This window comes from Marmota marmota, unplaced genomic scaffold, assembly GCF_001458135.2.
Source record: "Marmota marmota marmota unplaced genomic scaffold, marMar, whole genome shotgun sequence".
In the NCBI taxonomy this organism is placed as follows: Eukaryota; Metazoa; Chordata; class Mammalia; order Rodentia; family Sciuridae; genus Marmota; species Marmota marmota.
In genome coordinates this window covers 40,897-62,131 of record NW_026000226.1, presented here as the reverse complement: position 1 = coordinate 62,131, position 21,235 = coordinate 40,897, and the positions used below count along the sequence as shown (strand labels likewise).

At 43.0% G+C, this 21,235-nt stretch overlaps 2 pseudogenes; one reads left to right on the top strand and one right to left on the bottom strand.

Moving 5' to 3' along the window:
- Positions 1–3,556: 3,556 nt before the first annotated feature.
- Positions 3,557–21,235, top strand: part of LOC125613279 — a 46,359-nt pseudogene continuing 28,680 nt past the window's right edge.
- On the bottom strand, positions 4,717–5,859 carry LOC107160915 (annotated as a pseudogene).

Here is a 21,235-nt window from a genome sequence, read left to right as displayed (position 1 = left end):
AACAATTTTACAACATAACGATAGACAACAAACTACAGATCGTGAAATCTCAGAGAACATGAAGCAGGATAAATACTAAAAATGAAATGTATGCACAGGTATATCATAATCAAGCTGATGCATATCAGTGAATGGAGAAGATTTTGAGGACAACAGAAAAACACAAGTTTATAGTGCACATATCATATCCAAACCACAACAAATCATGAACATAAATGCCATTGATGAGTTCAGAATAATTACACTACTAATATTAAGGATTCTCTCTTCATTTTAGGTCTTACATTTATACTTCAGTTGCCTAAATATATTCTAAGCTTTCAGATCAAATGCCAAATTCACTATTTAACGTTAAAGTTTATCTTTTGATTTTATGTGAGATCACCTTACTGTGTTAATGAGGTTATAAGGTGATCATTGGGATGTAATCCCATGGATTTTGTGAATTCCTAATTGATGAAAATATAAAACCTAATATAAATCAAATGGCTCCAACTTTGACATAAGATTCCTCGACTTTACTGTAATGCCAAAGCCCTAGCATGCAATGGAAACTTCATCCTTTGAATTATGAATTAATCTTTTCTCATGGTAGCCCTAAGTGGTCCCTCACAGTCCTGCAATGCTGGGCAGCATCAGTGAGCCAAGCTTCCAGCCAGCATCTGAATCACAAGGGCAAGAGCTGGTAGTCTGTGCTGTGCAGTGCTCCTAATCTTGATGCTGAAAAGTTTTGGTACAGTGAATGCATTTTCCTAATAATAATAATAATAATAATAATAGTAATATCTGAATTGCTCATGATCTGATCATCCCCTTTGCCCCTTTACTGTTATGGGAACCTACTACTTTTCCCATTCATTTCTAAAGATCAATAAATTTAAGGACTCTCTTGCAAGATTTGTTAAGATAAATAGAGAAGACCCAAAACACCTTAAGTAAGAATTAGCATGGGAGCTGGTGATGTAGCTCAAGGCACAATTCTTGCTTAGAGTCTAGGTTGCAATCCCTGGAAACACACCACACACACACACACACACACACACACACAGACAATGTCGACAATACACCAGAATTCAGATGGCCAAAGATACAACAGAAAATTTTCAATGTACTTAATGTACATAAATGGTGTGAAGATCATTCTAAAATAAAAGTAATTAAACAATAGAAAAGTAACAACAACCCCGCTTTTGTACATTAAGAGGTGAAAAGTGGCTGGGTAGAGTCAGCAAGACAATGTAGGTCTACATGACAATTGCACAGTGGGAAACATCCAAGAAATTGGAGAGTATGGGACCCTTTCCATCTCATTTTATCAGGTCAGTATTATGCAAATCTAAACACAAACAATGGTATGTACTTCCAAAGAAAGAAGGAAGAAAGAAAAAAGGAAAAAAGAAAGAAAGAGATAAACAGGGTCAATGCAGATGAACACATTGGGTGACCCCCAGGAGCTGGAAAAGGGCACTGTGAGCATGCTCAGTAGAAGGTGTGAAAAGTAAATGTTTTTTGTGTATGAAAGAGAAAGACAGGAGGAGAGAGAAAGAGATACCCACAGTTACAAATCTAAAAATGCCATCAATGTTAATTTAAACAAGAAATTTATACCCAATCGTGAAATATTTATACACACAGGTACATAATGTAATGTCTATATACAGATATAGACACCCTTTTATAATATATACAAAACCAATAAATATTAGTATTTGTGAATATTTAAAGCTAAAAGGAAACATCGCATATAAGGAAGAAGTGGGGAGCCTGGATTTAACTTTGGGTGCATAAAAGCCCTCCTCCTATCAATCAAGTGCACTTAGGGCACCCTGACAAAGAAGCCATACACTGTGAGGTTCGCTAACACTGAAACGTTTCTGAAAATGGAAATGAAATATTGAGTAAAAATATTACAGAATTTGGAAATTTTGCTTGTTAGTCACATGAATGCCAGGAATAAATGGAGAAGATCAGATTTGGACTATGGTTAAAGCCAATGTTGTCTAATGCAAGTGTTCAGTGCAGGGGCCATCAGTATTCCAATGCTCACAAATTCCTTAGGTAAATTGCTAAGGAATTCTAAAAGCTGCACAGAGGTATTCCTACCTCCTCTGATCCCAGATGCCCTTCTCACACCCAGCCCCTCTAGGCCTCCAAAGGGGAGACCCGAAAGACCCTCAGTCCTAACACTGGACTCTATCACCTGGCAGTGGTGCTGTAGAATCATGGACACTCAGCCATAATCCTACATGTCTGACCCAATTCTCTGAAGGTTCCACCTCCCCTGCCATGACTAGAGACTGCCTCTCCAATGGCCCTGCAACTGCCTGGCCAGACCCCTCAGGTGGAGACTGTCCTCTTGTAGCATCACCTGCATTCAGTGGATTCCTGGCAGGCACCTGAGTGCTGCCACCTCTATCCCTCTGTTGCTGCCAAGTTTCAGGCCCTTGCTCTTGCATTTATCATACACCCTGCTCGTCATAGTGCCAGGCACTGCCAGGCTCTCTCTGGTGTTTTATTCTCTAGACATTAAAGGTATGCACTTATAAAACAATTTATATTCTCCAAATAAAGTTTTCCTATAATAGTATAGAATAATATTTATAGTTAACATAAAATAATCACCACAAGATCTAGACAAAAATTCAAATAAAATTTGACAAATCTAGAAAACCAATTGCTGAGCAAAGCTGAGACATCCTGGTATGAATGTGGGAGATGTGAGCAGGAAGTGAGCAGGCAGAGAACCACACAGGCTGCAATGTTTGGCCTGTTGAAGGAATCACAGATGGTGTAGGGTGTTCTTAGTACCTGTCATTTTGGTTTTGCAACACATTAAGAAATAGAAGTACTATGCTGGATTGTTCGACATGTGAACTTACTAAATTTCTTATATATTGATAGGATTTTCACATGAGAACAGAATTAAAAACATAAGTAAATATTGTATAATTTCATGAAAGATCAATTTGCAGAATTGAAAAGCATTGTTAGGGGATTTGCACTCTCCCTCAGGCTCCTTGGGCCTCTCTGAGTGCCCAGGAGCAGCCCTCCCTGCTGTCCTTCTCCATTCTCAGCAGATGCCCAGGAGCTAGAAGTTATTGTGGAGCAGCTCCAAAGCATGGATGGCCCTGACTGATGGTGGCTGGTGGCTGTGGAATCGCTTTTGAGTCAAGGCTGCAGACACAAGGGCCTGCAGGGCCTTTCTACGGCTGGATCTCTCCCTGTTGCCTTTGCCCTTTCCTTTCTCCTCCTGGTCTTCCTGTTTCCAGAATGGGTCAGGACACCATAGCTCTCATGCAGGCGATGGTGGGACCCCTGGTCTGCTCCTTGCTGCTCAGCCCCTAAACCTTGCATCTTTTCAAGGATCCTCACAGACCTTTGGCACTGAGGTCTTTTCCTTGGGAGTGTCTTGTCAAGTTGGGGGGACTTATTGCTCTTTACTGACCTCGACCAGGCCATGGCCACCAGCAAGCTGCAATGATCCAGTCAGGACACTAAGCTGAGCTCCTTTGTACCCTAGTAGCCACCTTCTCCAGCTAGGGACTGGCAGCTTTCAATGGTACACCTGGCCTCTTCCTATATTCATCCGCCACAGAAGCTGCAGCAACGCAGATAGCCAATTCCTGGTCTAGGTGCCCAGCACTTCCGTGTGTTCCATGCTGCCCCGCCTGCCGTATCATCAAGGGGCAGGTAGCGGGCCTTTCCACTACACAGGCGCCTCAGGGGTGCTCCCTGGCTGGCCCCAAGCCTCATCCCACAGTCCCCCATAAGGCCGTGAAGATGGGTGGTGTGGCAGGTGGTTGGGTCGCAGAGCCTGGCTTCCCTGGCTCCACTGAGGCCGCACACCTAGATGCCTCCTGTAGTGGTTGCGCCCTCCCATGGCCAATGGCACAGCATGGGAGCCTGGGGCTACACCACGGGCAGTGTGAGGGGTGCTGGCAAAGGCATCCTGGCCCCCACGGGCAGCCAGAAACACCAGTACAGCTGGATGTCTGCTGCTTGGCCCCTGAATGAATGTACCACCACCACCACCACAGGGGTGCGCTACTGACACCTGCCTTGTCGCCTGCAGCCTTGGAGACTCTGGTGCTGCACAGCCTTTAGAGCCACGCTGAAGCCCAGCTCCTGTTGCCTGGGAAGCTCAGTGCAGACCTGCTGGAGGACCTGCGACAGAGCCCCTAGTGCTTGAACCGCAGCTCCATCTAGATGTTGCTTTGGCAGTAGGATGACACTGCCCTCTATAGCAAGATGAATGGACTTAGCTGGCCCCTCATCAGTCACTGAAGTGCGTGCCTTCGTCCCAGAGTCTTAGACTGTCCTGTGCAAACTGGCTCACGAGGACCACCTTATGGTGCAGCCTGAGGGTGAAACTGTGTGCAAAGCTTTTGGACTCTACATGAACTATAGGCATCTGTGAACATGCTGATCAAGTCTGTACAGTGTGAGTAACCTACAGGTTGATTTACATTAATATTTTAAAATGGGATGTCATAGAGAAAACAATTTCACCAGAGTTTTAAAAAAATGAAAAAAAAAAAATAAGCAATTTTCTTGGTAGTCACTTTTTTGTCCCTGTTATCAAAATATCTGACAAGAACATTTTAGAGGAGGAAAAGTCATTTTCATAGTTACATAGGCTTCAGTCCATGGTCAGTTGGTGCCATTGCTCTGGGCCTGAGCAGAGGTAGAAAATCATGGCAGAAGTGTGTAGCAGAGGAAAGTTTCCCAGTTCATGGCAGCAGGAAAGCTGAGAGAGAGAATGGGGGAGAGGGTGGGAAAGCTCGTAGGAAGAAAATAAAATTTAAGCCATCAGGATTAGTGCCCTGTTAGGACACAGCTCTCATAATCTAATCACTTCACTGCGAGCATTTCTGCATTGTCTCCCATGAGCTTTGGGGGACAACTCATACCCAAAGCGTAATACATTTTAATTGCAGAATAGCAAGAATTTTCCCCCCTATATCTAAGTGGTTTATCATCACCAAGACAGAGGGTGAAATTCTGCCCAGCCTGTGGCCTGCAGAAACTGCTTTCTAATACTCCTATGGAAGCTCCATCAGACTCATCTAGGACACCAAAACTTTGGATAATATTTACAACCAATTAGGCCCCATCTCAAGTTATACTTCCAAGGTAGTAGCATCAGATACCATGGCTTACTGAATGCCACAGTTGCTTCTGTGCCCACTGAAGTTTTTGAAGCACAGCTGCATTTTCAGTTCGTACTTCTCCAAACATAAGAGTTGCTTGCTGTTCAAAGCCCCACACCGCCTTTGTCTTTGGGAAAGTACTGCATCTTCAAACTTCACTCCACTATCAATTAATGCTAGAGCACTGGAGCTCTCCCAAGGTTCAAATGCAAACAGGCAGTAATGAAACAGCCATGTGGTTCATGAAAGTTAATTTTTCCAAGACTTAGCAGGTTAAAAATGATCTGGCTGGAGGGTGGTGCAACATCCTCAACAGTGCAATCAAGCACATGGATGCCTCCTTTCTCCACCAGAGGAGTGTCCTCAGTGGCTTCACATACGCTTACTCTTAGAGTAACACCACAATTCTTAACTTCCTTTGTAAATTGGGTCAAGCTCACATTGGCTGGATTGTGTGTCATAAGAAATTTTCCTTCTTTCATATGACACTCACAGGAACAAGACAATTTTTTGGATCCATTATAATTAGGTAAAAAGCACTTAAAAGGGCTATGAATGAAATTCTAATAACTGAAGAAATGATGCAGAGTGATCTATGTACTTCAACACTGTCCACTGTATATCCTCAGTGCTTTGTTTATGAAGTGGGTATGATGGGGCATGAAATGAAGCTCCTCTTAAGAAGCAGTAATTCTTCAGTCCAGTGACACTGAGGTGATAGTAAGTGCAATGAGGTTCACCCTGTCCAGGCTAGACATGCTCTATGGGTTCAGTTCAACCCTTCTGCATCCAGGTGAAATACTTTTATGGGGGCACCCCACTAGAGTAGAGATGAATTTCTACAGTTCATTTATCTGCATAGATGTCATGATTTGCCTGGCAATAATGTCCACTACCTTTCAGGTGTTCATAAATGTGTGACAAAGCACACCATGGAACTGAGGAATCTGTTTGACCCTTGAAGATTGTGGTATCTCCATACTCCCCGAGGAGTACATACAGTGGTTTTGGTGTCAGTGGCTATAGGGCAGGGGTGTCTGTGTTGTTACTGGGCAGTGGCAGCAGTGATACAGGCCATAGCGGGGCCCACGCAGTGAACAGGTTCCAGGAAAGTGCATCCCAGAGAAGGCCCTTAGCCAAGGAGCCAATATTCAGGGCAAGTCCAACATTGCATCTTTAGCAGTTTTTGTTAGTTATAAATTACATGAGCCAGAGAGGGTGGAGTGCACATTTGTAATCCCAACTATCTGCATTGCTGAGGGAGGAGAACAAGCTTGAGGCCAACTGCAGGCAATTTAACAAGATCATATCTCAGAGTAAATAATTAAAAGGGCTGGGGATAAAGGACACAGGTAAAGTGTCCCAGTGTTAAATCCTCAGTTTTGAAGACATAAAAAATAATGTTGGGCAGGTTGGTGCATACATGTAATCCAAGATAGTGCAGAGACTGAAGCAGGAAGATCACAAGTTTGAAGCCAGGCTTGGCAATTCTGTAAGATAGTGTCTCAAAATAATAAAAAAGTAGTGTATGTAACTCATAGGAAGTTGGTAAGTACTCAGTCCAACAAGTGCTGTCAGGCTGCTCACTAAGTGTCACCATGAATCACCCATTCTAAGGGTGGTGGACAGAGAGTGTGGCATACTGTTCAGGGGCAACAGAGGGACAGATCTTCTATTTGCATCCATGATAGTTGCTAGGGGTCCTTTGTGCATGGTGATATGACAATACCTTCACTGCTTCTGACATAGAAGTCACCAGGTCATATATCTGGTCATATGTATTAGTACAGAATGAGAAACTCCAGGAGCAGAGGCCCTTCTTCCACCTCAGTGCAAAGCACAGTGACCATCTGTGTCTTTTTTTTCCAAATGTGACATTAAATCCCTGAAGACAGAGGGAGATGCTCTGATGGTGTTTTTCTGGCAAAGACAGAGTTGCAACATAATAACACTGCACATAAAATGTCATGGATTTTGAAACTAATAGTCAGTGAGTTCATGGAAATTCCCTTCCCTGTGCATTTGACCCCAAACAGGCACATGCTAAACTCTTCCAAGAATTATGCTGATGTCCTGTCTGCCTTGACTATCTAAAAACTCATGAGCCTGAAGTGTGGATGCATCTACCACATTTATCTGTCGGTTTCCCTGAAGAAGGATTTTGGTCGGGAGGTATTCTGGTGCCTCCTATGCCCTGTGATCTCTAGGAAAAAGGATGTCATTACCAATCCACAGTTGGAAAAGCTGGTTTCCAAAATGGAGGAAAGGGAGGCCCAGGTGCAACCTGCTCTATAGATGAACCCAACAATGCAGAAGTTCCAAGGTGAGGCACCTCTATATCCTGTTAACTTGCCACCACAGGATCAAGAAAGATTACCTGTGAAGTTGGTGCTACATTCATTTCTTGCTCCTGAAATTTTGATGTTGCTGTGGCATTGATGGTTCTCAGTGCTGATAACACATAGTATCACCTTTTGATCTTGAACATAAATGCTGATGTCTTTATAGTGGCTTAGACAGGGGATTCTCTATGCTTAGTGTGATGAGATTGCCTGGGGTGGTTGGTAGGGAGAAGAGTCTAAAGTGGCTGACTTCATCCAGGAGACTGTGGGCTGTGGGCTATACTTACAGAAGCATGCACAGAGCCACTGAATCTGAACTTCTTTGTGGATGAGACATCCAAGAGTCTAACATGAAAACCTCTACCTACAGAACTCACCAATGTGGCCCAGAATTTTCTTCCAGAATAGATAATCTGATCTGGGACATTTTAGTTAAAGTTTTGAATGAGGCTCTATCTTCCCTGTGTGCTGAGATCTGTTTCCTTTCTATAGAGGCTGTGACCTGGATGGTGACAAGTACATATGTGACAATACTCAATTTATAAAGCAGGCATAGGAAGATATTAGCAGCAATAACTAATAGTGAAATCACACAGTAATAGCAATACACTATAATAAAATTAATCTGAATGTAGTCCTTGTCTCTGAGAATAAGACAAGTAATATTTTTGTAGCTCTGCTGATCACAGGTAACTGAAGCCATGGAAAGTAAAGCTGTGGGAAAGGGAGAACATTCTTGCCTTGTATTCCACGTGCAACAGGACATACATAATATTCCTGTGATATAAATATGAAATAGGCCAGTTGGCTCATCTCAAGGAATCTCTTTATTAATGAGCTATTTATTCAGATGATGTGCTCTTGCTCCAGTGGGACTAGGTGCTCAACCTGAAGTGAGGGTTTTCTGTGTGTTTTGGTCCCTGGGATGGGCTAAAAGTAGGATCAACCATGGCTGAAACAGGGTATTCACAGGGTTGGGTCCCCTGCTCTGCCCTTCTGCACCAGCTTAAAACCTCCAGTAGAGCTTTGGGAACCTTCAAAAGCATTCCACTGGGAGCAGAAGCTCAAATAGTGGGTCTGGAGGTGACAATAAGATGTTCTCTGGGCCAGCGTCCCTTGTTCTCACCAACTCATGGTTCTCACCAGCTCAGCTCTCTGTATCCAAGAGAGAAACAATAGATAATAAAACTATCTGCAAGAGGCTTTCTTGGGGCCTATGCTGCAGTAAAAGTGAGCAGTATAAGGGACAGAGGTGTCAGACTACCACAATAAGCAAAAAAGTCATTGTTCATTTATAGACAAAAGGGTGGGTACAGGAAGGTAGCCAGGCACCAGCTTGCTGAACCCCATTTGCACTCTCATGGCAGTCTGAACAGGCTTATTGGGCTCCCCCATCTTGGCTGTCATGTATGGGAGATGAGTTTCTCAAAGAAGAATAGGGACATCAGAAGCACTTCCACTCTGGATAGGGACATGTGGAGTACTTGTGGTCTAGCAAACATCCTTAGTGCCCTTAACTGTTGCAGTGGTCAAGCAGAGTCCTCAGGGAAACCAAGACACGGAATCATGATCTAGTAGAATCAGCAGTTGGCACTGTGGTGGGACAAGCTTTTCATAGATCATATAGTCCCAAAGTTGTGGTCAAGTGTCCTATAAGGGATGCAGGAGTGACAGCAATTGCCACAACCCATCCATACTAGGGATCCAGAGGGGTGACAACAGCTGGCTTCACTACCTGGCTGAGTGACAGGGTGGTTGGTGACTGTCAGTTGAGCCTGTGGACCACTATAGCTGACTGTTGAACAGTTAGGAACATGTTGTGGCAGTGATCTAAACCGACACCCATCCCTCCCTTTCCCATCTTTCCTGAGGGGCTGAGGCTTATTCCCTGTATTTCAGGCCCTGTGGCCTCACCTATCATCCTTAGCCTGCCTCCTCACTTTTGTCCTCTGAAGGGGGAGCATATAGGTCACTGCAGTAAAGGGTCCTGCAGAGGTCATAGCCTGGTGGTGGTGGCAGTGATGCAGCAGGCAACAGGGACCCCAGACTCCCATGCCCTGTGTGGCCCCTAGGAGAGCATTTCCCTGTTCTGATCCACAGTAGAAGTAGGCAATAATGAGTGTCAAAGTCAGAATTATGTCTTTTCCAGTTTTTCCTCATTATCAAACACATTGATGCTGAACTCTCATTGTGTTTGGATGTGCAATCACCAGGGAATTCAGCAAAACTCAAACACCAAACCATCAGTTGAAAAATGAAACACAGTTTATCCAACCACATTCCATTAGGCTGTGTACTTTAGGTCCACTCCTGGGACCATTCTCATTGCTCTTAGTCTGTGTTCCATGAAATCTTCTCATCACAGGACAAACCATATTATAATAAGTCCAATATCAGGTGTTATAATTTCAAAATGAGGTGTCCACCAGAAGCTCACGTGTGAGACAATGCAAGAAAGTTTTGGTGTAAACAGATTGGATGTGAGAACCTAAACTTAATCTGTTTTTTAATCCACCAATATGGATAAACTGAGGGGTAACTCTAGACAGGTAGAAGTTGATTAGAAGAAGTAGGTGATTGAGGGCACGCCTTTGGGGCTTATATTTTGTGACTGGTGTGCTTGCTCTCTCTCCTGCCTGGTGGCCATGTTCTGAACTGGATACTTCCACCACATACTTCTGCTATGATGTTATGCTTCAGAGTTATAGAGTCAGCTGCCTATGGACTGACGTAAGAAACTGTGAGGCAAATAAACTTCTCCTCCTCCTCCTTGTCGGGTCTTTTGCCAATAATTTTTTTTAAAAAAGCTAATTAGAACAGAAATTGTTACCAATTGAGTTCCTTTTTGTGACGAGTCTGACCATATTGTTCAGGAACTTCTGGCAATTCTTGGTATTTGAAGTAGGAATTTTTAAAATGTTAGAGATGCAAGGCGGGAAAGAATTGAACATTGCAAGTGAACTTATTGTGTGACTCTGGTGGAGGCTCAGAAGACCAGAATGGTGATAGTATTGTCCATGGGAAAGGCTGTGCTCCTGAGATTGCAGCAGAGGAGGACACCATTGCAAATGCAAATAGAGGCCATTCATGTTACATTCTGGCATAGAGATTAGCTATATTTTGCACATGTTCTGTCTGTTTGTGTGGCTGAATTTAGAGATGATGTGCTCATTACTCTGCTGGAGGAAATTTCAAGGTAGCCACTGGTGTGAATATGGCTAGCAGCTTTTCTCCAGATTTATTATGATAATAAAGAGGAGAAATGAGAGATTAAATGGAGTTTGGAAAGAAAAGTCAGAGTAAAACTGGGCCAGAGTTGCTCTGGGAGGCAGTAGGAGACCAGATGACGACTGCCTTGTACAGTGGGTGGGTACCCACAGCATCATCTGTGGCAGGCTTAAGAGATGATGGTGCACAGTTTTAGGGGGAGAAGGGGCAGTCTGAATGATGGTGCAGGCTTCCACAGCTGCTTTATTGCCCTGCAAGGCCTCTACGTCATCCTCTGAGATCCAGCTCTTCTTCAGATCCAGAACCTTCTTCTGCAGGGTGCCTGGGTTTTCTTCCATAGAAACACGATGATGCTGAGGAGGTGGTGGCCCTCTTCTCTGTACCACGGCAGCCTTGGTGCCATTGGCATGGGCCTATTCCTTTTTGTGGCCTCCCTCTAGCAGCTGTGGATGGACAACAGCTCCCCAATCATCCTGATGAAAGATTTTGACCAGCACTGCTCTCCTGCTCCTAGGAGCCTTGAGGGTGGGACAGATTTTCTTCTTTCAGGTATTCCTTTCCCACTTTCATGGCAGCATGGAGCAGCCGGGGGTTGGCTCAGGGAGCACTGCTGCCTCTGTATCAGCCTGAGAAAGAGACGACCAACCAGCAGCAGGACTGTGCCAACAGGGGACAGCATGGCTCTCAAAGCTATAGTAGTTCATGGGAGAAAACTTGCTCCCCACTTTTTTTTCTTGCATAGAATAACATTTAATTTTTCACTTTTAAAATGTTTTTATTAGTATATGAGAGTTATTCTTAAGAATGAATAATACTGTTGTTTATTTGACATAACCGTATGTGTATGGAATATAATCTGCTCCATTTTAGTCCTCAATGCTTACCTTCCCCTCCCTCCTTCCTTCCTCTGTTCCCCTTTCCCTTCTATTCTGGTCTTTTATTTATTTATTATTTTTTAATTGGTGCTTTATAGGTCTACATAAAGGTGAAATTCATTATAGTATATTCATATATGTACACAGCATAATTTGGTCAATTTTATTCGAGAGTTGCTTTTTTTCTGTCCTCCTCCATCATCCTCTATTTCCTTCCTCTGCTCCGCTGATCTCCCTTTTCTATTTTTACTTGATATATTCAGACATACATGACAATGATACCACCGGTTACCAGTGACAAGTCTGCTCCCTTACATGTTGAAGTATAACATTAGAGAAGCATGCAGAGGCAAGCATATAAAGTAGGGTTTATTTAAAAGCGGGTAACAGACTTCTCCCAGGAGGGAGAGGGGGGCCATAGTTGGTGTTCTGGTATCCCAAGAAGTGATGTTCTGTCTTTTTTATATGTCCTAGGTTTCCTTTGTTCTCCTGTTTTCTTCCCCTTTATCTCTCTCCTTCCTGTGTACAGATTAGGTCCAGGAAAGGCTTGGTGGGTTGGCCAAAAGGTGGGAAACAGGTGGGTTGAAGGGAGAAGGGCACGATGGAGCAGCCCAGGACACATTAATTAACAACTTTTACAACTCAGTGTAGGGAGGGGCAATTCCTGGGACAGATGCAAGGTGGAAAAGAATTGAACATTGCAAATGGAACTTATTGTGTGTTTCTGGTGGAGGCATAGAAGACCACAATGGTGATAGTATTGTCCATAGGAAAGGCTGTGCTCATGAGATTGCAGCAGAGGAGACAAAATTGGAAATGCAAATAGACGCTATTCATGTTACATTCTGGCATCGAGATTATCTATATTTTGCACATTTTCTGTGCAACCTTAGCAACAGATTGGAGCAAGGGCAGGTTATCTTGATAGGGTGGAGGAAGGGCTCTAAAGGCATTTCAATCCCTTAGGGTCTCCAACTCCCCAGATTCACTGAAATTGACCTCCTTGATCTGACCTGACTCCATTTACCTATATATACTGACTGCCTAATTTTGGCTTCAATAATAAGGTGTATTTTGACATTTTATACACACATGGAGTGCGACCCATTCCAATTTGGCTCCCATTCTTTGGTTGTATATAATGTGGACTTACATTGGTTGTGTATTCATATATGAGCAGAGGAAAGTTACATCTCATTCATTCTACTGTCTTTCCTATGCCCAGCCCCCCTCCCTTCCCTTCATTCCCCGTTGTCTAATCCAATCAACTTCTATACTTCCCTTGATGCATTAGCATCCACATATCAGAGAGAACATTTGGCCTTTTGTTTGTTGGAATTGGCTTATTTCACTTGACATGATATTCTCCAGTTCCATCCATTTACTGGCAAATGCCAAATCTCATTCTTCTTTATGGCTGAGTATTATTCCATTGTGTATATATACCACATTTTCTTTATCCATTCATCTATTGAAGGGCACAAGGTTTGGTTCCATAGCTTGGCTATTGTGAATTGAGCTGCTATAAATATTGATGTGGATGCATTACTGTAGTATGCTGATTTTAACTCCGTTGGGTATAAGCTGAGGAGTGGAATAGCTGGGTGAATGGTGTGGGTTGCTAAATTCATGACTAAAACAGAAATTGGTATCCAGAGGTAAGTTCCTTGTTGTGATGAGTCTGACCATATTGTTCGGGAATTTCTGGGGATTTTTGGTATTTGAGGTAGGAATTTTGAAAATTTTAGAGATGTGAGGTGGGAAAGAATTGAACATTGCAAGTGGAATTTATTGTGTGACTCTGTTGGAGGCTCAGAAGACCAGAATGGTGATAGTATTGTCCATGGGAAAGGCTGTGCTCCTGAGATTGCAGCAGAGGAGGACACCATTGCAAATGCAAACAGAGGCCATTCATGTTACATTCTGGCATAGAGATTAGCTATATTTTCAACAAGTTCTGTCACTGTTTGTGTGGCTAAATTTAGAGATGATGTGCTCATTACTCTGCTGGAGGAAATTTCAAGGCAGCCCAGCATTCAGTCTGTGGTGTGGATATGGCTAGCAGCTTTTCTCCAGATTTACTGTGATAATGAGGAATAGAAATGAGAGGGTGAATGGAGTTTGGAAAGAAAAGTCAGAGTAAAACTGGGTCTCAGGAAGATGTGGTTGTTAAAGCATTACAGTCACTATAGAGATGCTAAACAGTTTACTCTGAGACACAAGGAGATATGGCTTGGGAACATCTCAGGAACTTGCAAGACCACCCAGGCCACTGCTCCACTACTCCAGGACAAGGGCTTGAACTCCACTCAATGTATTTGTCCTGAAGATTTTGTTTTCCTTTCTCTGGTTTGTACTTTTGACAGTTTGGGGATCATATACCATGGTGAATATCTCTTTTAAGCTGCATAAAATGTATGATTATCTACTGTTTTTAATTATGGAAATTACTGATCCTACTGTCTCTACATATCCTACCAATGAAAACTAGCTATCCAAATAGGAACTAAGGACCTAATCTACTGCTATATAATGTTTGCATACATTATTGCTATCACTGGGCTCCCCCCACCCAAATCTGTGAGGTACTAATGACATAGAGGGACACTATAAACTCATAAGGTAGCATCAGACCCATCCATATAGATGGGTAGACACAGAAACAATATGAAAAAGCAAATGATCCCAAGTAACACACAAACCCCCAACAGTAGACTCCACTGACACCATAGTGGAGGAAATGTCAGAGACGGAATTCAGAAAGTTCATGGTTAAACTGATCTATGAGGTAAAAGACAATGGAAGAAATGAAATCAAAGAGAAAATTCAAGAAGTGAAAGGTCATTTCATTAAGGAGATGATGATCCTGAAGAAGAATGAGTCAGAAATCCTCAACATGAAAGAATCAATAAACAAATTAAAAATTCAATGAAGAGCATCACTAACACACTAGATTACTTGGAAGACAGAGGTTCAGGCAATGAAGACCTGGGCACTTTCTTGCAAGATATTCACTCATGGGTCTCAGGACTTTGTTTCATGGTAATTAGGTCTCCCTGAGTCTCCAGAGGGTTGGAGAGTGATACTTAACCATGGATAGGGGCACTCCTTTACTCTTTGCCCAGCCCATCTGTCTCTCTGTGACCCACCTCCTGCTCCTCACCCACCATGATTCCTCTGGCTGCACTTGGGCTCTCTACTCTGTTTTCTTTAGTTGAGGGAAAGGGAGGTGAGTGGGTATCATAGATTCTACAGCTTGGAATACTTGTTCAGGACTGGATCTCCATAAATGGGATCCTTGTAAATCCAGTACCTCTGAAGAAGAGGAAGCACACTGGATGAGCCAATTTAAGTACCAGTGCCAAGTAACAGATGGGTCATAACTGAAAAGGTGAAGACACATTATACAATGTCACTGGGAGAGGAGGGTGAGGATCTGCCCTCTCCCCTCCAGCACATGCATATGTCCATGAGAGATGACACTCTGCTTGATAAACTGACAATAGTCAGAAAGCTATGGAAGGTATAATAGAATGGCTATTTGGATTTGGGACACTGGTTCTGAATATATACTCTTATTAGAGAGTGAAATGAGTAAGAGCACATCAGTCACCACCTACCCTACATTACAACAATGTATCTTCAGCTGTAAATGAGGACATGCCATCTCTTTATTGTCCTGGCTGATAGCTTCCTGAAATTATGCTTGACACAATAGTTAAAAGTCACTCATGGCACCCTGTGATGGGAATCCATGGAAATTCAAGACTTCCTAAGGGAATTAGGATGCAGCAGGTCCTTCATGCATCAATCTGCACTGGTCCTGATAATAAACCATACACAGAAGAACTTAAGGACCACTCTCCAAGTAGCTATGAGGCAGTGTCAATGGAAGCCTGGGGTCATTTCTGATCCATTTATTGGCATTTGATGTTTCTCAACCACACAGGTTGTAGCTGTATGGGATCCACTGAAAAGATGAGGAAGTGAAGTTACATAGAATATATCTTAGAAGGTGGGAGAACTAGAAGGCAAAGGAAATATTAGAGTTCCAATGAGGGAATTCTATTTACTTTCATGTGGGGAGGGCAACAATGGACTTTGTTGTTTCATGAGGACATTTTCCTAGTCTATCATATTTTGAAATGTGTTGGGAGCAATGACCTGGACATAACCAGAGTACAGATGTTTTATTATTTTGGTGATGTGGCTTTAATTTCTTTGTCTTTATTCCACCTAGAGACAGCAGGTCAAAGAGTGTTGGCACACCTCCAAGACAGAGGAGGTGTGAAAACCTGGGGTGTCTCTCATTTGTTCAGGGGTTATTTGGTTGTGTCCTGCTGTTGTACATAAAGAACAAATTTTCCCAATTCCCAGACACAGCTCTGACCTTGTGGACAAGACCTTCCTGGATATTGAGATGTTTTCATCACTGTACTCCATACCTAGGACTAATGTTGAAGACATTGTTTGATTTAGTAAAAATCTGGCCTGGTGGGACTGGGAATCAGAACATCTCAAGTACTTTTCTAAACTAAAATCTTTGTAGAGAAACTACAATTCTTGGGTATAATAGCTCAAGTACACCCCTATAAATTTTCTTTTCCTGCCCTGATGGGTTTGAATGGGTTCCATGAAAATATCAAAACAATAAAGGAGTTCACTTTGGACCTTGGTCACAGCTATGGAAGAGGCCAAAGATTTGGAACAACTTCCCCATTGGAACACACTGTGCTTTCCTGTGGGAAAAGCAACAATGGACTTTGTTCTTCCACATGGTATTTACACAGTTTGACAATAGGTTATGGGATGGTGTGGCAGCTCTGACCTTAAACAGTACTTGTTGCTACAGAAGCTACCATAGGGAAGCAATTGAATCTATTGGCCATGGAATGGTAAAAGGGCCTCAGTGGTGTGGGTTGCTAGGTCCATGGGCAAAGGGACTAGACCAAGAAATACAAATAGAAAAAAAAATACCAGAAGAGAATCTTTCATCTCTGCATGAGTTTTTCATTTCATTGCGGTCTGTAACAACTTCATTGTTGACATAATTTTCTTTGCCAAATCCACAAGGACATCTTGAACAAGAAATATGGTATTGTAAATGTGGTGATGGGACACAGGCTGGTACTATTCTCTTTGATTGATCAGGTTCTTATGTGTTGCTGAATAATCCAATTTGTATGTATTCACTCCTGTTGCATTTTACCCTTAGAGATAAGGTATTTATATAATGGACAGTATCCTAACAGATGTGTAGAATAAAATGATTCCTGGTTGTACATTAAAATGCCTCTGTCCTCCTCTTCTCCTCTCCCGTGGCATCTTCAGTCAGCCACCTTGGTGCAGAGGAAGCAAATGTGAAAACTAGAGCCACAGCTGCAGCTCATGGACACAGCTGCTGGACAACTGCCCTATGGAATTGAATGTATATATATCTTCCTTTAAGGAAACCAAATAGCATGACTTCCATTAGATGTGGAAATGAATAACTATTCATTTTCTGATGTCCACTGTGTTTGACACCTGGGGGTGGCTACGTGATACACTGTTAGAAATGAGAAGGAAATTTCCTCCCTGTATAGAAAGACACAATGACAATAAGAGAGCCAACCTAAACTTAACAGTGGTAAGTTTAGGTTGGCTCTCTATCAATAAATGTAATTTAACTGCTGTCCCCACAGACACTGACTGGTTAGCATGGCAGAGTCAACAGTGTCTGTGGGAATTGCTGATATGCTTGGAAAGTCCTTAAATTTTCCTGCACACTCCCCACCCTGTCTGGAAGCCCAGCTAGCTGGAACCTGGCAAAAGCCAGGCAGAGTAATCTAAGCAGCCTGGTGCATTTCTGTCACTTTCCAATAAATTCCATGAATTTCTAGATTATGGATTCATTTCTGTTTAGAGAGAAAAACCATAATCAAATTCTGGTGTTCCTCTGGCCTGTCAGGGTTAAAAACCACTTTCTGCATTTACTGCCTCACCTGCTGCTCCCACAAGGCACTGCTGTTGAATGTGCATTAAAACTGGCTGTAATGATTCTGAGTCACATACACACACACATTAAAAAAAATAGAAACTAAAGTAACTTATGACTTTGTTCCTTTAACCCTTCCATGTGAGTTATGCATTGAACTGAGTTAAGCTGTTTGTTCTGGTTGAATGTGATGTATATGCAAAAAGTGATATTTTGTAGATCTATGCACACCAAGTCCTTCATCCTCAGATTGAAAAGGGGTGTCAGGAGGTGACCCAGGTCCTAGAGGGCTTCATGTTGCTGAGGGTCTCAGGGACGTGGATGTGTTCTAGTGAGTCATTGAAGCTACAGTGCCCCTGCTTGCCCACAGGACTGCAAATGTGTGTGGAGTGTGCAGTCCTCCCTGTAGGAGGAGCCTGGGAGACTCTTCATCCCAAGTTTTTCCCAGTCCTTCCACACTTCTCGATTCACTGATCATGAGTTGTGTGTTGAACAGGTATCGTGGCTCCCTGTCCCTGCAGAGTAAGAGGCTGAACCTCTCTAGTGGCATCTCCACCAAGGACACAGTGGGAAGTCCCCTCTGAGCCACACACAGTGTAGCCTATGTACACCTGTAGCCTACGATTCTAGATAAAGCAGCTGAAGGAGTCCAGCCTGGCAGCAGGAGGAATGGCTATGGAATGGTGACTTATTCCATGGGAACATGATCTTCGGGACTCCTTTACTGAAGTGCATGAATTTTTAACATTGTCCTGTCTCCACTTGGGTGTTCACAGATTATAGTAGCCTCTGCAGAACTCAGCTCTTCCTATGCCACACACACAAAAAGTGAACCATGGGCACTTGTTTGTCTTACTGCTTACACCCTTCTACACTCACATTTTCCCTCTTCTTAGTATGAGAAGAATGTGTTCACATAGACAGAGGGCAGGTCCATGAACATGCCTGCTAGTCCCAATTTGTATCACATGCCAGTCTTCATGGGCTACTGAATTCATCTGTCATGTATGGGAGAGAAAGGAATGTATGCTCCTTAAGGAAAGGAATGGGGGGGGCTGGGGATGTGGCTCAAGTGGTAGCACGCTTGCCTGGCATGTGTGCGGCCTGGGTTCGATCCTCAGCACCACATACAAACAAAGATGTTGTGTTCGCCGAAAACTTAAAAATACAATATTAAAATTCTCTCTCTCTCTCTCTCTCCTTTTTTTTAAAAAAAAAGGAATGGGGACATAAGAAGTACTTCTAATTTGGGTGGGGACATGTGGAGTATTTGTGGCCAGGCCCGTGACCATTGCAATGGTCAAGCAGACTCTTCTGGGAAACCAAGACACCTGCAGGGACTGAATCATGGTTAGGAGAAACAGCAGTTGGTGGTGTGGTAGATCATGGTTTGCATAGACATCTTAGATCCAATAGTCCCAAAGGTGTGGACAGATGTTCCATTTAGTTACAGGAGTGGAAGCAATTGCAAAAGCAAGCCGTGCCGGGGCTCACAGCATCTGGCTTCGCTACCTGGATGTGCAACCGTGTGGTTGGTTGGTCCAACAGGTGGAGCATCATAGCTGGGAACATGTTGTGACAGTGACCAACACAGATAACTATCACCTTCTTTTACATATTTCCAGTCAGACTTGGGCTTATTCCCTGTATTGCAGGCACTGTGGCCCCAATACTCATCATTAGCTTGTCCCCTCATTAGCCTGTTCCCTCACTTTTTTGGTCCTGGAAGGGCAGCATATATATTAGTGTAGTGTGCAGGGTCAAGCAGAAACCATAGCTGGATGGTGGTGGCAGTGATGCAACAGGCAACAGGGACACCAGACCACCATACACCATGTGGCTGGTAGGAGATTATGTCTGTGCACTGTTCCAATATGAGTGTCAGGATCAGAATTGCATCTTTTCCAGTTTATATTATTTGCCAGCACATGGAGACTGGACTCTCTTTGGGTTGGGATGGAGTAACCAGGGAATCCATACAATAAGCAAACACCAAACCAATAGTTGCAAAATAAAATAGTTTATTCAAACAATTTCCATTAGTCTGACCTCTTATAGTTCTACTCCAGAGACCATTCAAACAATTTCCATTAGTCTGACCTCTTATAGTACTACTATAAGGTGTTAGTTTTCAATATGAGGTGTCCCCAAGAAGCTCATGGGTGAGATTATTCAAGAAAGATTTGAGGTGAAATGATTGGGTTATAAGACCCTAAAGGAAGCATTTCCTTAATAGGAGATAAGTGTAGGCAGGTAGTAGTTGACTAGAAGTAATGGGTCCATGTGAACCTGTCTTTGGGGTTTATATTTTGTGCCTGGAGAGTTTCTCTCTCTCTGCTTCCCAGTGGCCATTCTCTGAGCTGCTTTCTTCCACCCCACTCCTCTAACATGATGTTTTGCCTCATCTTGGGCCCAAAGTTATGAACACAGCTGATTAATACTACCTCTGAAGTCTTGAGAAATAAACTTTTCCTCCTCTAATTATTCTTGTCATCTCTTATGTCATAGAGACAAAAACAGCTTACTAAAACAGAAATGGGTACCAATAGGTGAGTTGCTTGCAGTGACTAGGCTGACTATGCGGTTCAGGAACTTGTGTGGACTTTGGTATTTGGGATAGAAATTTTAAATAGCTTCTCTTAGTACAAGAAGAATTGTGTTCTTGTGTTCAGAGATGTAAGCTGGAAAAGCTTTGACCATTGTAAAGGAAGCTTATCGTGATTCTGGTGGAAGTTCTGAAGATCAAAATGCTGATAGGACTGTTGATAGGAAAGACTGTGCTCATGAGATTTCAGAGGAGAAGGACTCTAAATTGGAAAAGAAACTAGAAGACATTTATGTTACATTCTGGCAAAGATATTGTCTTCATTGTGCACATGTCCTGTGACGGTTTTGTGGATGAATTTAGAGATGATGTACTAGTTAATCTGGTGGAGGAAATTCCAAGGCAGTACAACATTCAGGCAGTGGTATGGATATTTCCCTCAGCTTTATCCAGGTTTACTGTGATAAAATGGAGAAGAAGTAAGAGTGCAAACATGCATTTCGGTCAAAAAAGTTTGAGTAAAACTGGGTTTCAGGAAGTTGTGTTTGTTAGTGCATTGCTGTGATGCTAAACAAATTACACAGAGGCAATAGGGGAGAATGCTTAAGAGCATTTCAGGAATTGGCAAGATCCTATGTGCAAATCATATTCATATGATATAAAAATTCCTTTGAGAAGAGGAACCACTAGAAATGAGTTTCACCATGCTCAGACACCCAAAGGCTGCCACAGCCATGGTTCCAAGAGGCTTCACTACTGCTTGAGATGGAGATATACACTGGCTTCCACCAAGTGTTGCTGGTTCTGCAGGAATGCAGGATGCTGTTGTGAGGTGGTCATGAAGGCTTCCAACAAGATTTCAAAGGAAGGCCTAGCAGGTCAAAGTATAATGAAGTGAGAATCCCTAGGTAGGCCCTGAGAAGGTCATGCATGCAGCTGTGATAAGAAAACTGAAGCTTCAGAAGAGAATCCTTGGATTAAAAGATGTTGGTAATGTGCAATATATGTCAGGCAATGTTACTAGCTGAGGATAGAGCTAGCCTATGTGAGAGGCCAAGGGACAAGGCTGCCCAAGTCTTTTGAGCCCCCTGTGCACAACATGTGCCCTATATGATGAG